The 21,418-nt window shown below is 36.7% G+C and overlaps 1 long non-coding RNA gene across 1 annotated transcript; it reads right to left on the bottom strand.

Annotated features, from left to right (window-relative positions):
* Window positions 1-95: 95 nt before the first annotated feature.
* On the bottom strand, window positions 96-7,667 carry LOC132547880 (uncharacterized). Its single transcript, XR_009554133.1, has 3 exons — window positions 7,588-7,667; window positions 5,521-5,680; window positions 96-174 (listed from the first exon to the last, which is right to left on the bottom strand). It is a non-coding gene; the product is annotated as an uncharacterized LOC132547880 (long non-coding RNA).
* Between the last annotated feature and the right edge of the window lie 13,751 nt (window positions 7,668-21,418).

Genomic DNA, 21,418 nt, shown 5'->3' with positions numbered 1-21,418 from the left:
ATAACAAATACAACGTTCTTCATGAACAGAAAGAAATACAACTATGTCGAATTATAACACTTACACAGAATCTTGGCCGTCCTGAAAATTGTGTAGTGACGTTGTACAGTTGTCCAAGTTACCGGCCATGACGCAGTAGAAGATGAGGATTACGAGGAAACGTAGCCGGGATTACTGGAACCGAAATCAATTACACAAGTAGTAAAGATGATGATAAGAATAACATAAAAAAGGAAGTTGATGGAGGGAAGGGTGTTGATTAAGTTAAATATTAACCTAAATGATAACGTAACGTACCTTTGGATAAGACACTCAAGTGAAAAACAATTCAATATGAATACGGAATTAGATGCTGTAGACCCAATAAAAATAAATTAAAAAAAAAGAATAAACAAAATGAATAAATACATATAGATATAAATCAAGACAGAAATGACGTTGTATTCTTTTTTTTTTCTTTTAGGTCTTTTCAGTGGTGTTAAGAGCTGAATATGTTTAAAGTCGAAAATGAATGTAAAAAAACAAACCAGGAAGTATTTTCTGATCGATTTCCACAATGATTTTAAATCAGTATAATTGATTGAATCACTACGAGTGTCGCCTTATTTGCCCATATGGTTATTTCAGTGGAGCACTTGTCAAGTATAGGCAAAGTCAAAATGATTTGAAGCACTGCAAATGCTTTAAGTAGATCGTCTCTCTAGATTTTGGTTCCTGTAATATAAGTAAGAAAAGTCACTGTAATACATTTATCTCTTGGTTTCAAAGAGTTATGTCCCTTCGTTTATTGGCTGCTGTACGCCTGAAACAAAGCCACGGCCGCTCGGTGCGCTCTCATTATGTGCTTTGTTTAAACTTTGGTTTATTCAAACTTCAACAGTACAAGAAATAACCATTATGCATCATACAAAATGATTTGCTTATGACAGAAAAATACAGACAACCTTTTTACGTCCAGCGAACTTTGGAGCAGTTCAAAAAATCGTCCAATCGTTTACTAAGGCGAAGATGATGTCAATAAGTATTAACGCATATATATTCAACGCTCTTGTAACACAATGACTAAACACAGTGTTTACTTGGGTTGACCGAAACGTTTATTTCATCGTATAGTGGTTTTCCATAGTTAGTACTTCATAACACTTCAGGTGCTTATATATGCTTAAAAATAACAATCCAACCAGGTAGTACAAGTTCTCTAGTCTTCACATGCAGTTAAAACGAAAGAGTTCGAAAAGTTGAAATAAAGTCCACAGTTAACAAGTTTTAGGTTCCATTGGCCGAATATGAGAAATGAGGAGAGAGAGTAACACTGGTGATGTTCTCTGGCCAGTCGTTCTCCCCAAGTCTGTTAGCAACAGTGCGAGCCCCTATTTTATAGACAACGATCACGTTGCCAAACATGGGATATGGTCAAGTGTTCCTAACCCTACCAGAATTTGCCCAAATTAATTATGTATTTAACGTGAGACCTTAAGTACTATGTCAACACTGACTACACTTGACTTTGTGTATTCCATTACTGACCACTTCACTTTCGTATAATCTTGACTCTAAGACTATGTACCTATCTAATTCCTTGACCGATAAACGGTTTGATACCTCTGCACTAAATATCATCAATTATATAAAATATTATTAATTAACTCTGATTGGTTATTAACTGCATAATTATTAATCGGATCTTATTTTGTTACACTCTACAGAGGCAATGGTTCTACAGACGAATGTGCAAAACGTGACCTTTAGATCTGATGATATGGTCGGTTTGCAAAAAATGCATTACAAGAGTTTAATACAATTCCATGATCACACTGCTTCACCTTAAACTTCTCCATGCTTATATACAATATCTATGATATATATATACCACCACATCGAAATCTGCAAATCTAGGACGCATAACAAACAAAACAATTGTCGCTCCTATACAGGACACTGGCTTGTTCACGTTGATGATGATATTAAGATAAGTTTCACCTGTACTGTAGATACACACATAAACAACATTTCTGATATTTCAATACCTATGGTATAGTATTTAACATAGCCTGACTTCATTTGTTGGGTATCTATCTAATTACGATGTGATCCACTTTTAAGCAACACACCATCGGTTTTGTGACCACATTCTACCAGTGGAACAATATATATATATATATATTAAAATCAATGCGATTCATTAGTTTGTTTTCCAGTCCTTATCTCTGTAAATTTACAAGTAATATGCAAATGTGGGAAATAAAATAAAAATGTATCGTTGAAAACAATATAGCAAAACATTTTTTTCTGATCTTCTAAAAGAAATTCCATCTAATTACTTTGCTTCGGCAACTTTCGTAATTACGCGATGACATTGGGTAATGCTTCTCCTCCTGTCGTTGATAACATGAATCAGTATCCACCTAACACGTGATCATTACAAAATTTATCAATTAGTGTGGCTACTTCACCTCACCTCTACATTTTGACTTTTCTTTCGATCACCTTGGATTTTCCTCTGTCGTCTCTTAAATGACACATTTAGGAACGAAAAAGTCAATAATCACGTCGGACAAACGAGACAAAAAAGTATTGGGTTGATATATGAGGTCGGACAAACGAGACAAAAAAGTATTGGGTTGATATATGAAGTCGGACAAACGAGACAAAAAAGTATAGGGTTGATATATGAAGTCGGACAAATGAGACAAAAAAGTATAGGGTTGATATATGAAGTCGGACAAACGAGACAAAAAAGTATAGGGTTGATATATGAAGTCGGACAAACAAGATAAAAAAAGTATAGGGTTGATATATGAAGTCGGGCAAACGAGATAAAAAAAAGTATAGGGTTGATATATGAAGTCGGACAAACGAGACAAAAAAGTATAGGGTTGATATAATATAGGGTTGATATATGAAGTCGGACAAACGAGACAAAAAAAGTATAGGGTTGAGTATAGGGTTGATATATGAAGTCGGACAAACGAGACCAAAAAAGTATAGGGTTGATATATGAAGTCGGACAAACAAGATAAAAAAAGCATAGGGTTGATATATGAAGTCGGACAAACAAGATAAAAAAAAGTATAGGGTTGATATATGAAGTCGGACAAACAAGATAAAAAAAGTATAGGGTTGATATATGAAGTCGGGCAAACGAGATAAAAAAGTATAGGGTTGATATATGAAGTCGGGCAAAAGAGACAAAAACGTATAGGGTTGATATATGAAGTCGGACAAACGAGACAAAACAAGTATAGGGTTGATATATGAAGTCGGACAAACGAGACAAAAAAAGTATAGGGTTGATATATGAAGTCGGGCAAACGAGACAAAAAAAAAGTATAGGGTTGATATATGAAGTCGGGCAAACGAGACAAAAAAAGTATAGGGTTGATATATGAAGTCGGGCAAACGAGACCAAAAAAGGGTATAGGGTTGATATATGAAATCGGACAAACGAGACAAAAAAGTATAGGGTTGATATATGAAGTCGGGCAAACGAGACCAAAAAAGGGTATAGGGTTGATATATGAAATCGGACAAACGAGACAAAAAAAGTATAGGGTTGATATATGAAGTCGGGCAAACGGGACAAAAAAAGGGTATAGGGTTGATATATGAAATCGGACAAACGAGACAAAAAAAGTATAGGGTTGATATATGAAGTCGGGCAAACGGGACAAAAAAAGGGTATAGGGTTGATATATGAAATCGGACAAACGAGACAAAAAGTATAGGGTTGATATACGCAGTCGGACAAACAAGATAAAAAGGTATAGGGTTGATATATGCAGTCGGACAAACAAGATTAAAAGGTGCAGGATAATGTATGAAGTTATACAATCGAGATAAATGGTTGAACGAAAAACATAAAAAAAAATTTCAAAAACGTCTCGAATAAGAATTCGCTCTTTAACCCTACAAATAATAAATATTTTCTTATCTAACTTCCCCTGAAAACCTCAGTGTTACCTATTGGGCTGGTTGTAACTTGTCGAATACTTTTGTTACTTTGATTCTTTAAAAAATAAAATTATCATACAGTGAAGCAAATTGAACACTAACTCTAACTTCAAGTCCTCAACAGTATTCATTGGCAAAAACATCAATCTGTCTACAGTTGTTTTTTAAATACAGTCAAATGTAAAAAAATCAACATATCACAAAACTCAGAAATCCTTATAAAAGATGGAAAATGAAAGAATAAAAAGAGAAAATTATTGATTTGCATATACCAACCTGGAACGATGACCAACTTGTTTTAAATGGTATTACATTTATAAAAGTGAAAAGGATATGTAAATCCTCTTCAATTAATATAGGTACATTCAATTATCACCATAAGCAACTCTGTCCAAACTGGCGATTTAATCACCAACAAACCACGTGACATGAAGGCCACAGTCGCGATTTAATCACCAACAAACCACGTGACATGAAGGCCACAGTCGCGATTTAATCACCAACAAACCACGTGACATGAAGGCCACAGTCGCGATTTAATCACCAACAAACCACGTGACATGAAGGCCACAGCCAGTGTTAATGAGATCAATAGACCATAGATCTATATTGAATCACACCAACTATATGTAGTAACCCATGATTTAATTCATGTCTGTTAATTCTGTTTTGATTCAAAAGAGAAATTATTTCAAAATGTTTTACAGATTATTTGCATAAAAATATATAATTAAATTGACATGAATGACGTAGTCACGAGGTGTACCTACCTTAGTGCACTGCAGATCTGTCAATGTTTTGTAGTGTAAATAAGATCCCACAAGGACCTCAGTACGGTAGCCGTCATGAAAACCAGATACTAGACTAATGTATAAGTGAAGAAAAATCCTATCGACGACCGGTTCAGGTCAAGGTGGAAACACCGCGTTTATTTACAACATTTTAAAGGTGCCTGCGGCGTCGTGACAGAATCAACATTTTCAACACGGTCTATAGGCACGTCTTTAATACAGACGCCCATCTTTAGCAATTTTAATGAATAATGTCAATGGATCTGAGTTTAAACTCATGAAAATATTCACCTACTTGATAAAATGTTGAAAACTAAAACAGAATATTTCAAACCTTCGAAGTGATGTTAAAAAACTATCACTTCTGGGGCGTATTCGAACTATTAATACTACAACAATTGCGAAACAAGTGTCTAAGTGTTGGAGGAAACCCGGGGAAGACCCGTATGGCGGGGCAGGTATCACCATACCTTTCCACGTCATTTCGGAAATTGAAGCCTGTTCATGTCTTACCCGTTCTCTGTTGTCCGGGTATACTTGTTTGACAAGAGTCTACTAAATGTCGTTAATCTCGAATCTTGGGCATACTTCACTAGTAAAGGTGAATGCCGATATATTTCACGTGCAAAGCACGAGTGAAAATATCGGTATATTCTGCCATTCGACCGAAATGTATATGTAAATCAACGGGAAACGAGACCATCAAGCTTGCTATTCATAAACAATACTAATTTTTGACATGGTAAAAACTCAGGAACCAACACCGTAATCTTAATACCTTATAATGTTACGCTTGACACACCAGCATCATTTCGGACGGGATGGTTGTTTGGTTTTTACTAGCGTTTACTGTAGAAATCTGCTGGTCCATTCTGTAATCTGATTTTAAATATAGTCCGCTGCAAATGCATTCGACTTCCGCTTCCATGTCATCTGAACTGAAACACGAGAGCAGAGAAAATCTTTTGAATTAGCCAATAAAACTCTGCTATAACGACTATATAGTGAGTTTTATCCAACGGATATCTTTTCATTGGCAATTGTGTCAAAAGTGTATTAAACAAAAGATAGCAAGCAGAAAGCTATAGATCATCGTCGATATCATTTTTTGTTTTGTTTTTGTAATGTTTCTTTTCAAATAAAACGCTATCTGGTGTTATGTCATATGGTTACATATAACAAAACCATATCGACCGGCTTAGACCACATCAGGATAAGCATAGTGCTTTATTTATACAGCATATCTACATTTCAATATAAACCGTAACGTGAAGGTAACCAACACATACAGTTACGTGAAAGGTTACCAGCACAGACTGTTACGTGAAATATTACCAACACAGACCGTAACGTGAAAGGTTACCAACACAGACTAACGTGAAAGGTTACCAGCACAGACTGTTACGTGAAATATTACCAAAACAGACCGTTACGTGAAAAGTTACCAACATAGACCGTAACGTGAAGGGTTACCAACACAGACTGTTATGTGAAAGGTTATTAACGCAGACTGTTACGTGAAAGGTTACCAACACAGACTGTTACGTGAAAGGTAACCAACACAGACTGTAACGTGAAAGGTTACCAACACAGACTGTAACGTGACGGGCTACCAACACAGACTGTAACGTGAAAGGTTACCAACGCATACAGTTACGTGAAATATTACCAACACAGACCGTAACGTGAAAGGTTACCAACACAGACTGTTTCGTGAAAGGTAACCAACACATACAGTTACGTGAAAGGTTACCAACACAGACTGTAACGTGACTGGCTACCAACACAGACTGTTACGTGAAAGATTACCAACACAGACTGTAACGTGACGGACTACCAACACAGACTGTTACGTGAAAGATTACCAACACAGACTGTAACGTGACGGGCTACCAACATAGATTGTTACGTGAAAGGTAACCAACTAGTGACAAGTTCTAGAAGGACAAAACAGTCACTTGTTTAGCTCTACCTTATCATTACGCGTGTTTGACCTTGGTTATATGGCGGGTTAAGAACAGATCATTACGCGTGTTAGACCTTGGTTATACGGCGGGTTAAGAACAGATCATTACGCGTGTTTGACCTTGGTTATACGGCGGGTTAAGAACAGATCATTACGCGTGTTTGACCTTGGTTATACGGCGGGTTAAGAACAGATCATTACGCGTGTTTGACCTTGGTTATACGGCGGGTTAAGAACAGATCATTACGCGTTTTTGACCTTGGTTATACGGCGGGTTAAGAACATATCACGTATATTTGACCTTGGTTATGTGACGTATCAGGGATTTCAATAGATGGTTTAGATTTTGTTATATTTACCCTGACTACATAGATTTCCTTTCATTGATATTTCTCACCCTTTTGTCATTAATACAAAAATACCCGGATGATAAGATCAGTTGTTTCTGAGGGCAAGCGTCTTCTACTTCATCGACCAAAATATGCCTACATGATAATAACGACCATCAACTTAACGTAATTCAGAAGACATTTTACGATGTTGTATAATCTTAAACAAGCTTTGTAATTATGCAGTTACGAACAATTTAAACGAATGGAGTTATGATCCAGTTTGTTAATTACGTGTTTTTTAAGCAGGACAAATGGTAAAAAGTAAGCAGTTATGTAAATGCAACGGAAACCCATCTTTCGCGATACGAAATAGATTGTCTGACAATCTCGGCCTCTTTACCTTTTTATAACAATTGTAATGACCTGGTTGTCAGGCGACTGTGAAATGTCATTTTATATTTTGTCTGCTCAGCATATATACAATTTTCGAGGAAATATTTGCATAAATATGGTAATCAGTATGTACATAGAAATGATACGTGCTCACCTTTGCGACGGCCTAGTTATAGTATTGTGCTGCGCGATCTCTGTTTTGGGAGTATAAATAGCAGATAAGGCCGTTGTAGTATAGGGAATTAGCGAACAGATCACGTAACTTCGAGAATTTGCCTCCATTTCTTCATTTGTTTATTCCTGCACATCCGGGGTTTATTACATAATCATTATATAACAGGGATCCGGTCACCGGTAAGGATTTCCGGAAAATTACAAAATCAAATCAAGAATTAATAAATCATGTATAAAAATCAAAATTAGGATTTAATGTGATAGATTTTCTCCATATTCTACAATGTATCTGCCAATATGAACCAATAATATAACAGTAGTATTATGCTACGCGATCTCTATTTTGAGAGTATAAATTGCAGATCAGGCCGTTGTATTGTACTGCGCGATCTCCGTTTTGGGAGTATAAATGGCAGATCAGGCCGTTGTAATATTGTGATCTCCGTTTTGGGAGTATAAATAGCAGATCAGGCCGTTGTAATATTGTGATCTCCGTTTTGGGAGTATAAATAGCAGATCAGGCCGTTGTAATATTGTGATCTCCGTTTTGGGAGTATAAATAGCAGATCAGGCCGTTGTAATATTGTGATCTCCGTTTTGGGAGTATAAATAGCTGATCAGGCCGTTGTAGTAACGTAGCCTTGTACTGTAAAATCGTTACTTTTCGTAGAGGATTAATTTTCGTTGATTTCGTTGGAACTCTTATTCCACGACCTCAAGTATCCATTACATGTTAGAATTTATATAAAATGATTTATTGAGCAATATTAATCCACAAAACAGGAAGTTTTGGACAAACTATGAAAATTAAGCCCCTAGAAAATGGTTTTCAATTTTTCTCGTAGTGAGGAAAATGACGTCTTCATTGATGGATAGATACCTGCTTTAAACCACTTAATTATACTTCTAATATGCAACGTATAAAATAGAAAGGGAGATAACTTTTTAAAGTAAAGTATTCACTGTTATAGACTTTGGAATATAGGGGATGTTATCCGTGTGTATTCGGAGGAAGGCTGTACGGCATTTGTCTCCAATTCCCAAGATTGGTTTTTCTTTTTTGAAAATTGTCTGCAGATTTCTTTAGAGGCCAAATTGTTTTCGATTCGTAGTTGACGAGAGTGATAACATGCAGGATCTGAAAGGTGAAAATGAAGTGAAAAGGAAATATGACGTGAATCACAATTATAACTTTTAACTTTTCCTTGAATTTTGTCCATAAAACATAAAACTATAACAGAACTATGATTTTCATTCATTCTTTGATTCAGCGTCAATATCATTTGGTAGCGATACCGTTAAATGTCATTTTTCGCAGATTTGGTTTTATTGTCCGTTCTATACAGACTCGGTACTATTGTCCGTTCTATACAGACTCGGTATTATTGTCCGTTCTATACAGACTCGGTATTATTGTCCGTTCTATACAGACTCGGTATTATTGTCACAGCTTATACAGACTCACACAGCTATTATTGTCACAGTTTATACAGACTACATCACACAGTTTATACAACTACATCACACAGTTTATACAGACTACATCACACAGCTTATATATCTACATCACACAGCTTAATACAGACTACATTATTGTCAGCTTATACAGACTACATTATTGTCCAGTTTATACAGACTACATCACACAGCTTATACAGACTCGGTACATTGTCACACAGCTTATATATCTACATCACACAGCTTAAACAACTACATCATACAGCTTATTATTGTACGTTCTATACAGACTTATATATTGTCATCACACAGACTTGATTATTGTACATCACACAGACTATGACCAGTGTGGAATCTCCAAGGTTAAAAATAGAAACAGTGCTTTATTAAAAAAACACATAATTATGTAATGTATTTAGAATTATTTTAACTTGAAAATAATGTTTCACACAGATTTATATATTGTACATCACACAGTCTATACAAGGTTTTCACACAGATTATATATCGGCTACATTTCACACATGCTTATACAACGTACATCACACAGACATGTTGTTGTTGACCTGTTTACGGAGGTTGACAGCGACGTTATATATCTACATCACACAGTTGTACTGAAAATGGAGCTCATATATCTTCTATATCGCTCTGATGGCAGACGGGGCGACAATATGTATCATATATATGTATAGCGTTTCGTGAAAACAATTGAAGTGATTGTCACTTCTGATCTGTTGTTTGTAATAAATGACAAAGGATGTGCACAATAAAGTATACAACTACATCACACAGCTTATACAACTACATCACACAGCTTATACAACTACATCACACAGCTTATACATCACACAGCTTATATATCTACATCACACAGCTTAAACAACTACATCACACAGCTTAAACATCTACATCACACAGCTTAAACAACTACATCACACAGCTTAAACAACTACATCACACAGCTTAAACATCTACATCACACAGCTTATACAACTACATCTACAGCTTATACATCTACATCACACAGCTTATACATCTACATCACACAGCTTATACAACTACATCACACTGCTTAAACATCTACATCACACAGCTTATACAACTACATCACACAGCTTATACAACTACATCACACAGCTTAAACATCTACATCACACAGCTTATACAACTACATCACACAGCTTATACAACTACATCACACAGCTTAAACAACTACATCACACAGCTTATACAACTACATCATACAGCTTATATATCTACATCACACAGCTTAAACAACTACATCACACAGCTTATACATCTCACAGCTTATATAACTGCAGAACACAGCTACAACTACATCACACAGCTTATTCATCTAAATCACATAGCTTCTACATCTACATCACACAGTTCTTTACTATTAGAAACCAAAACTGTTGTCACCCAGAAAATCATTTTGGCGAAATCTTAATTAGATTAGTTTTATTGGTCCAATTGCTTCATAGATTGAACAGAAAAAATCTAAAATCTGGAAAAGGGTAGAAAATAAAAGTGATGATTTTGACACTGTGGCATTAAGGTTTATAGGACAATAAGTAAAAGTGATGATTTTGACACTGTGGCATTAAGGTTTACAGAACAGAAAATAAAAGTGATGATTTTGACACTGTGGCATTAAGGTTTAAAGGACAGAATATAAAAGTGATGATTTTGACACTGTGGCATTAAGGTTTATAGAACAATAAGTAAAGGTGATGATTTTGACACTGTGGCATTAAGGTTTACAGAACAGAAAATAAAAGTGATGATTTTGACACTGTGGCATTAAGGTTTAAAGGACAGAATATAAAAGTGATGATTTTGACACTGTGGCATTAAGGTTTATAGAACAATAAGTAAAGGTGATGATTTTGACACTGTGGCATTAAGGTTTACAGAACAGAAAATAAAAGTGATGATTTTGACACTGTGGCATTAAGGTTTATAGAACAGAAAATAAAAGTGATGATTTTGACACTGTGGCATTAAGGTTTATAGGACAGAAAATAAAAGTGATGATTTTGACACTGTGGCATTACGGTTTATAGGACAGAAAATAAAAGTGATGATTTTGACACTGTGGCATTAAGGTTTATAAGACAGAAAATAAAAGTGATGATTTTGACATTGTGGCATTAAGGTTTATAGGACAGAAAATAAAAGTGATGATTTTGACACTGTGGCATTAAGGTTTATAGGACAATAAGTAAAAGTGATGATTTTGACACTGTGGCATTAAGGTTTACAGAACAGAAAATAAAAGTGATGATTTTGACACTGTGGCATTAAGGTTTATAGGACAGAAAATAAAAGTGATGATTTTGACACTGTGGCATTAAGGTTTATAGGACAGAAAATAAAAGTGATGATTTTGACACTGTGGCATTAAGGTTTATAGGACAGAAAATAAAAGTGATGATTTTGGCACTGTGGCATTAAGGATTATAGGACAGAAAATAAAAGTGATGATTTTGACACTGTGGCATTAAGGTTTATAGGACAGAAAATAAAAGTGATGATTTTGACACTGTGGCATTATGGTTTATAGGACAATAAGTAAAAGTGATAATTTTGACACTGTGGCATTAAGGTTTACAGAACAGAAAATAAAAGTGATGATTTTGACACTGTGGCATTAAGGTTTATAGGACAGAAAATAAAAGTGATGATTTTGACACTGTGGCATTAAGGTTTATAGGACAGAAAATAAAAGTGATGATTTTGACACTGTGGCATTAAGGTTTATAGGACAGAAAGTAAAAGTGATGATTTTGACAATGTATCAAAATAGATTTCTAGGATAGAAAATTAATGTACTGATTTTGATACTGTGTCAATAGGCTTATAAGATAGAAAATAAATCTGGTGATTTTAACATTGTGTCGAGTGTGTTCGGATACTTAACAAGAGTTTCAAGTCACTATCTTAAAAACAAAAATAGTATAAAAAAATGAAATGAAATTTTAAAAACTGTTCGTCGTTGAAATTGTGACTGGAATGGAAGAAATTTAGCCAATTCTGATGACAATATGAAGAATACCACAGATACCTATAAAATGTCTAATCCTTATACCATGACAGGTTTTTATTTACAACACTTCAATAATTCGCACTATAGCCGTTGGACAGAAGCAAAAATAGTGTATTTTTCATAGAAGTTATGACATGGGCAATAGTTTTCTTTATCAGGTTTATTTTTATCAAATCTATTTTCATGATTTTTATTCTAGCATCGATATAAATTAATAAATACAATTCCTCGACAATAACAACGCTTATTTTGCCGAAAAGTTTTTGAGAATAAGATTAATATACACCTAAGCTAAAATATAGATGTAGATACTCATGAGAAAAATCATAGATGTATCAAATCTATGTTTACCCTCGTTCAATATCTGATCCAATATTCAGTACACCCACAGTTGCCCCCCTTTAACCAACGCCACTGCTGTAGAGACTAAAATCACCAATACAACACGTTATCTAACACCAAAGTCTATATAAAAGATAGATAAATGTAAGTCATATCGAGAGAAATGATCCGGAAACAAATCAGGTTAAAACCTAAAAAAAAAAAAAAAAAGTAAGAGGTTTTCATAATGTAACAATCACCTGCACCACAATTTATAATTATTTTAATTTTCCAAGCAGAGTTAATAAAAATATTCGACACTGACTTGTTTGTATCAACAGTCGCATGGTGGATATCAGGAATGTACAAATCATGTTTAAGTGATTAACGTCTTTTAACATAAATATTATACAATATGCGCATTAGCATATTTTAATACGAATACACGAAATATACACAAGTGTTTAGCGTTTTTTACATGTAAAACAAATATTGTACAATACACCGCGATTTCAACAGACCACAGCTGAAAGTAACTGTTAATACAAAATTAGAATCAGATACAGTGAACAAAAATGTTTCGTTCCCCTAGTGATGTTACATCATACAGCTGACTCGTCCTTCTGGTGCTCGTCAGTGATGCTACATCATACAGCTGTTTCGTCCTTCTAGGACTCGTCAGTGATGTTACATCATACAGCTGTTTCGTCCTTCTGGTGCTCGTCAGTGATGCTACATCATACAGCTGTTTCGTCCTTCTGGTGCTCGTCAGTGATGCTACATTATACAACTGTTTCGTCCAAGGACTCGTCAGTGATGCTACGTCATACAGTTGTTTCATCCTTCTAGGAATCGTCAGTTATGTAACATCATACAGCTGTTTCGTCCTTCAAGGGCTCGTCAGTGATGCTACGTCATACAGTTGTTTCATCCTTCTAGGAATCGTCAGTGATGTTACATCATACAGCTGTTTCGTCCTTCTAGGAATCGTCAGTGATGCTACATCATACAACGGTTTCATCCTTCTAGGAATCGTCAGTGATGCTGCATCATACAGTTGTTTCATCCTTTTAGGAATCGTCAGTGATGTTACATCATACAGTTGTTTCATCCTTCTAGGAATCGTCAGTGATGCTATGGGTCTTAATTGTTGAAACCTAGGAGGCGGTAAAAAAAAACCGATGAAACAATGTTAAAAATCAAATGAGAAGGTTTACCTATCTCATAATTTGATAGATTTGATGATTCACAAGAATTAAAAGTTTTAAAAAGATATGATATAAATCTATGAATGATATCAATTTTGTCCCTTATATGCGGTTTCTAGTGTGGAAAATCATAGTGTTGTTGCATTAAATATTATTCAACAGTTTTGCATTTTATATTCACATGTGTAAAATGTAAAATGCATTTCCTGTAACACGATGTTAACATTTAAAACTGATGATTATAACATCCTTCCGGGCAGACATGGAAAACAAACTTTGTATATTGATATTTACAAGTGCGTTTCAATTCATGATCATATATAGGGGAGGTGGGTTTTACCGTATTTTACGGTGAGCCTTACTTTTTCTGTATCTCAAAGATGCAAGGAACAGAACTTGCTGTTGTTTTGAATAGATGAATACGATATGGTATGATATGTGAATATAAAAATTCTGTGTATAATTTCATCATTTATCCACCTGGAACTTATTCAAGGTCATGTCACGTCTGCTTTTCGGACGACAGGAACAAAGTATCGTATCTAAATGGATAAGTGTACGTCTTTATGCGAAATGTGTACTTGGTGAGTTGTCAAATTAACTAAATTTAAATTTAATGAAATTAAAATCCTGTATATATTGGCACCTATAAGACCAACAATATTCCTGAAAAAAAAAAACCAAGTGTTCCGAAAGAGTAATCGTTTTCTGCTTCATCGACTCCACCAGCCATGTAAACAATGGTCAATCCAAGTAAGTGATTGTATCATTCTCAAAGGAAAACAAGGTATATATACAACAACAGTATCACCAAGCAAAGCAAACTAACGAACATCAGAAAAGTCCGGCTTCGTATCGTACAACGGGACCAACAGGTACACTAACGAGCATCAAACACGTCCAGCTTTATATCGTACAACGGAACCAACAGACAAACTAACGAGCATCAGAAACGTCGGGCTTCATATCGTACAACGGGACCAACAGGTAAACTAACGAGCATCAGAAACGTCGGGCTTCATATCGTACAACGGGACCAACAGGTAAACTAACGAGCATCAGAAACGTCCGGCTTCATATCGTACAACGGGACCAATAAGTACACTAACGAGCATCAGAAACGTCGGGCTTCATATCGCACAACGGGACCAACAGGTAAACTAACGAGCATCAGAAACGTCCGGCTTCATATCGCACAACGGGACCAACAGGCAAACTAACGAGCATCAGAAACGTCGGGCTTCATATCGCACAACGGGACCAACAGATACACTAACGAGCATCAGAAACGTCGGGCTTCATATCGCACAAAGAAATAGAATATTTCTCAATCATTAGCACTCTGACGATACAAAACGCCCCTATAATTTTCATTATGATGAGCCCTGATTGTCTTTTTAACAAAACATGTAAAAGTTTACCTATACTCAAAGTATATTGATGAAATATTATTCATCAGCACCTGGTTAGTCAGTCCAATTAGGGTCATATTCGCTCCTTTCTGTGTATCTGAGATAATTATGTTATTTTCTACAGACTACGATAATGTTGTTTGTTGTTAAGATTTACCAAGTATAATGATACATCAATTCTAATTCACCTACACAGCTATGGATCCTGCAGAAAACACCAGGAAACAATCCCTGATAAAAAAGACGCGAAGTGTGTGATGTGGGGTAATCACATCTTTCCAGTTTAAGGCGCGGCAGAAACAAGATCATAGACCAACTCGATAGACGAAAGGTCGAACAACAGTGAATCAGCATGTCACACATCCCCCATTTCGTCCTCCGTATATTTCTATTTGGATTTGGACGTATGTTTTTCGCAATACGTTGCAGTGTAGTTCACAACCAAATATCTGTACCACCGTTTATCTTTCTTGGAGAAGAAAGCTGTCATAACAAGAGAATGAGGGCTTTCCTTCAGCTTAGAATGGGGTATGGTGGTGTACAAGGTGGAAAAAATCAAATGTTTTTATAGAAGAGGGTGTTGATAATTGGTCAAAAGGTCATTGGAGTTCTTAAAAATCCACATACTATTAATTACAGTATCACAATAAGAATGTAGCAGAGATTTGATAGTGCTTAGAATGGTAGTTGTAAATTTGACAAAAGTTTGGTTGAACAGTTAGACGGGCCACCAATAAAACGATGTTTATGTAAATTCTTGTGAAGTTTACTAATCCAATATAACTGAGGAGGTCCGTAGCCTTATCATTTATAGACAATCTAAATGAAGCATGATCATTGTATAATATACATTTGGGGTTTCCTTCATTATCACGCATGTCCAGTTCTTGTTATACTGAGAGGAAAAAGAAACGCGAGCTGCAGTAACTGCACGAACTCTTTTGTGCATTGAATTGATCGGGATATTAACCCTTCTCATTGGTATATGATTCCATTCCTCATCCAGCGCCAACGCCAACTGAGCGACGTTGATTGGAGGATTCGGCCTACGTCTTATCCTTCTGTCCAACTCGTCCTATAAATGCTCTATTGGGGAGAGGTCAGGGCTGTATGGGTGCCAGTCTATGGTGAGGACATTGTTTGCTGCGAGACAACCACAGCAAACCATCACTACATGCGGGCGGGCGTTGTCCTGCTGAAACGTCAGTTGACGCTGCTGTACTAGAGGAAAAACATGCGACGCTTGGACTTGATCTCTATAGCGGACGGCCGTGAGATTTCCCTGAATAACGACCAGAGGAGTCTTGATACCATGCAATCCCTCCCCATACCATGACCGATCCTCCTTCAAAGCGGTCATTCTCTATCACGCAAGCATCTGCATAACGCTCGTGGGTACGTCTATAGACACGACGTCGGCCGTTTGCCCGGTAAAGCGAAAACCTGGATTCATCTGAGAACAGGACCCTTCTCCAACGTTGCATTGGGAAGCGTCTTACGGAATGTGCATTCAGCCATTGCATTCGTCTGGCACGTCGCCGCGCATTAAGCTGTGGTCCAACATATGGCCGCCGCGGTCTTAGACCGAAGGCACGCAGTCGAGTACGCACTGTCTTTGGATCAACTGGAACATGATGACGCCCAATTATGTTCCTTGCTGTTTCCGTGGCCGTCAGAAAGCGATTGCGAAGGTGCGAAAGTACCATTGCCCTATCCTGCCGACGCGTCGTCACACGAGGGCGACCGCTTCGGGAACGGTCTGCAACCCTTCCGGTGGTATGTAGTCTTTGGATGAGACGGCAAATGTTCGATGGATGGACTCCAATTTGATTAGCGACCTGATTTTGCGGGGTACCTTGCATAAGAAGTGCAATGGCACGACCCCTGTCAACCTCGGACAGTCGTGGCATTTTTTACGGTGAACTGTTTATGCTTAAAATGTGGGAAATCAAGATGGATATGTCTGAAGATTCGCACACACAGAATGTGGACCAGTCCTTTATACTGGGTTCGAGATATCGTGCTTTTGTCTCTTATTCTTTTGTACAAGCGGCGTGCGCAGTTTAGTTACGCATCAGTGATTTTAATACGGTACCATAGGACTTAACTCAAATGCACACATTTGTCAAGTTTCAAGGGTGTACGTCAAGGATTTAATTTACAATATTAACTTTCTGCTAATTGCGTTTCTTTTTCATCTCATTTTATATACAGGAAACTACGTCGTATGTTTTCTCTGTCTAGTTATCGAACGCTACAGCAGCATGGGAACAACTTACTAATGGAATGATGCACATACTTTTTGAGTCAGTCCGTTCGGATGACTGGAGTACTCCAGCAACTCGACAAAGCAGGCAATATTATTTACATCAGTTATTTTCTACACAAGAAATCTGCAAACATTTTTTTCATACAGAAACATGCCTGACATGTCCTAGCAATCCTCTAAACCCATTACTTCCGGACGAACGACGGACGGACGGGCGGACAAGCGGAAAGGAAAGGAAAGCTATAGTCTCCCAGTTTTCACGTTTGGGGAATAATGAAGTGTATTTAGGGATATTAAGCATCAAAACAAGTAAGAAAACATCAACATATTAACAAAATCCTTTAACAAACTGAAGTTAAAGAGAAGTTAAGCAATATATAGAACAGTTAACACGGTGACTCCTAAATTAGTACAAAGAGAGTGTTCCGGAAGGGTACGCGTCTTCAGCTACATCGTCGCCACGCCATGTAAACCTTGGTCAATCCATTTTAATTCTGCAACTGCAGAAAGTACCAAGATGACCTAAGATCTACCTCTTCCATCCATGATCCGTCTGGACACTTAATTAACTTTCACATTATCCTATTTGTTACGGTACGATAGCGTAGGAAGGAACCAAAATATCATGAAACTTCTTCTATCGTTTACATTTTAATTACAAGTTAGCAATGAATCCCATGAAAAATTTTGCCATAGAATGGCCGAAACCAGAGCACGCTGCGATCCATATCAAGAGTGGGTAAAATCAATTATTCCTATAATATTTTGAAGTTTAAAATCTGAAATGAAAGCAGAGTAGTTTGTCTTCCTTGATCACAATGTCAATACTACACTCAACAATGTACAAAAGATGTGGATGCTGTTTGAACAGATAAGGCGCGATAGCTTGATGTCGGATTACCGGCTGATAAAAAGAAACTTTTTTAATAACCACTTAAAACGTAAGCATTGTCCTTTCTTCCAGAAGACGAAATACTAGGTATTAATTAATCATGCCAAGTCGTTTATTGATATTATAGCAAGTAAGACGAATCTTAACACTCTGACGTCATTTTCAACGTTTGATATGGAACCGGGGGCATTTTTGTTAACATACCAAGGAATGTAGATCCCACAGTAATCACAGTTGTCCAGTTTAAGGCGCGTCAGAAATCAGAATAAAGGTTCTACAACAGAGTAGTGGGAAGTTACAAGGCTCAGTCATAGACCAACTCGAAAGACGAAAGGTCGAAAAACAATGATTCCGCACTGCCCATGTTAACATGGAACACCTCCCCGAACATTTGCGGTCTATTTTTACATTCTTAGTCCTAAAATTACATCGTGTCTGCATTTTAAATGTCATATTAACAAATATCCTAAATTAATATTACAACTAGTTGTTTATGAAACACTCAGTGTTTAAAGAAGAGAAAATATGTTTTAGCACAAATTTGCAAAACACAGAACATTTGCGATACTGTTATATAGTGTTTGGAAAATAAAACTGATATTTAGGAAATAAAACAAAATTCTTTTGGTGTTAAAAGAGCGTGTCTTGCTGTGGTCAATGTAGTGCAAATATAGAATGTCTCCAATTTATTAAAAAAAACTAATAGCCAAAGAGTCAATATAAACATAATCCCACTCGCCATGTCAACATCAGTGTCCCTCCTCTAATGCTGAATTTACAACGATGAATATATGGACAAAGACGAAGGCTATTGGATTAATTCAAGAAGCATAATACCAAGTGTTCATCCACGTCACTCGCCATGTAAACCTTGGTCTCCAAATGAACTCTGCCAGCGGGCTGTATTTAGAGGGTATAGTAAGCAGGATAGCTTGATACTTATCTACAAACAATATAGGAGTTCCTGCGTAGGAAAACAAACTTAATTGATAATCACTTAAAACTACATATTATCCTTTCTTCTCGGTGTTTCATAGACAACTAGTAATCATCAAATAATGTTAAGTATTGGGAATAATTGAGACTCTAAAACTTCATTAAAATCCCTACATACGTCCTTCCATTGGTCGCTTATAGGACGTGTCAGTGATGTCTACGGCCTAAATTTTGAAGCCTTGCAGGCAACTTAGAAAAATCCAAAGAAAAGTTTAAAACTAGATTGGGAGTGGCACTTCATATTTGTAATAATTTTAGAAGAACGTCAAGTATATGTGTGTATCCTGAACTGTACTACTATTAGAATGAACTAAGTCGTGTAGGTTACGGTTAACCGCGGGGTACTAAAAGTCCTCCACCATTGTCTACCACCTGTAATCTTGAATATTGTGCAAAAGACACACAAATGAATAACTAACGTCTTTGATTTAGTTTTAGATACACCAGAGCCAAGCATTGAATTCAACTACTTCATACAGCTATTTCGTCCTTCGAGGACTCGTCAATGATGCTACATCATACAGCTGTTTCGTCATTCTAGGACTTGTCACCTATGCTACATCATACAGCTGCTTCATCCTTCTAGGACTTGTCAGTGATGCTACATCATACAGCTGTTTTGTCCTTCTAGGACTCGTCAGTGATGTTACATCATACAACTGTTTCTTCCTTCTAGGACTCGTCAGTGATGTTACATCATACAACTGTTTCGTCCTTCTAGGACTCGTCAATGATGTTACATCATATAACGGTTTCGTCCTTCCATAGGACTCGTCAGTAATGTTACATCATACAGCTGTTTTGTCCTTCTAGACTCCTCAGTGATGCTACATCATACAGCTGTTTCGTCCTTCTAGACTCGTCAGTGATGTTACATCATACAACTGTTTCGTCCTTCTAGGACTCGTCAATGATGTTACATCATATAACGGTTTCGTCCTTCCATAGGACTCGTCAGTAATGTTACATCATACAGCTGTTTTGTCCTTCTAGACTCCTCAGTGATGCTACATCATACAGCTGTTTCGTCCTTCTAGACTCGTCAGTGATGTTACATCATACAACTGTTTCTTCCTTCTAGGCTCGTCAGTGATGCTACATCATATAACTGTTTCGTCCTTCTAGGACTCGTCAGTGATGCTACATCATACAACTGTTTCTTCCTTTTAGGACTCGTCAGTGATGCTACATCATACAACTGTTTCGTCCTTCTAGGACTCGTCAGTGATGTTACATCATACAACTGTTTCTTCCTTCTATGACTCGTCAGTGATGCTACATCATATAACTGTTTCGTTCTTCTAGGACTCGTCAGTGATGTTACATCATACGGCTGTTTTGTCCTTCTAGACTCCCCAGTGATGCTACATCATACAGCTGTTTCGTCCTTCTAGACTCCTCAGTGATGCTACATCATACAGCTGTTTCGTCCTTCTAGGATTCGTCAGTAATGTTACATCATACAGCTGTTTCGTCCTTCTAGGATTCGTCAGTAATGTTACATCATACGGCTGTTTTGTCCTTCTAGACTCCTCAGTGATGCTGCATCATATAACTGTTTCGTCCTTCTAGGCTTCGTCAGTGATGCTACATCATACAACTGTTTCTTCCTTCTAGGACTCGTCAGTGATGCTACATCATACAACTGTTTCTTCCTTCTAGGCTCGTCAGTGATGCTACATCATATAACTGTTTCGTCCTTCTAGGACTCGTCAGTGATGCTACATCATACAGCTGTTTTGTCCTTCTAGGACTCGTCAGTGATGCTACATCATACAACTGTTTCTTCCTCCTAGGACTCGTCAGTGATGCTACATCATATAAGTGTTTCGTCCTTCTAGGACTCGTCAGTGATGTTACATCATATAACTGTTTCGTCCTTCTAGGACTTGTCAGTGATGCTAGATTGTAGTTTGCCTTTGTTTGCATGACTTTTTGGTTTTTACATTGAATTAAGGTTTCGATAATTTGTTGGCATTTCCTGTTGTTTATTATTAAAACTTAAGTTAGATATTTTGAATATAATTTTGATTTATGAAATGTCTTTTTAAGTCTGTGTCGCTGTTATGTGAATGTAAGATTGATTTGTAAATGTATTTATCAATATATTACTACTACACCGTATCATGTTTAAGTATTGTGATTTATCACGTTACCTGCCCATTACCACGTGAATTCGTCCAAGTAATTTTTGTGCGTA

This window comes from Ylistrum balloti, unplaced genomic scaffold (assembly GCF_031769215.1).
Source record: "Ylistrum balloti isolate Yb309-2 unplaced genomic scaffold, AGI_CSIRO_Ybal_v1 Utg369986, whole genome shotgun sequence".
Taxonomy (NCBI): Eukaryota; Metazoa; Mollusca; class Bivalvia; order Pectinida; family Pectinidae; genus Ylistrum; species Ylistrum balloti.
The sequence above is the reverse complement of the archived record's forward strand: the minus strand, read 5'-3'. Positions and strand labels throughout refer to the sequence as shown.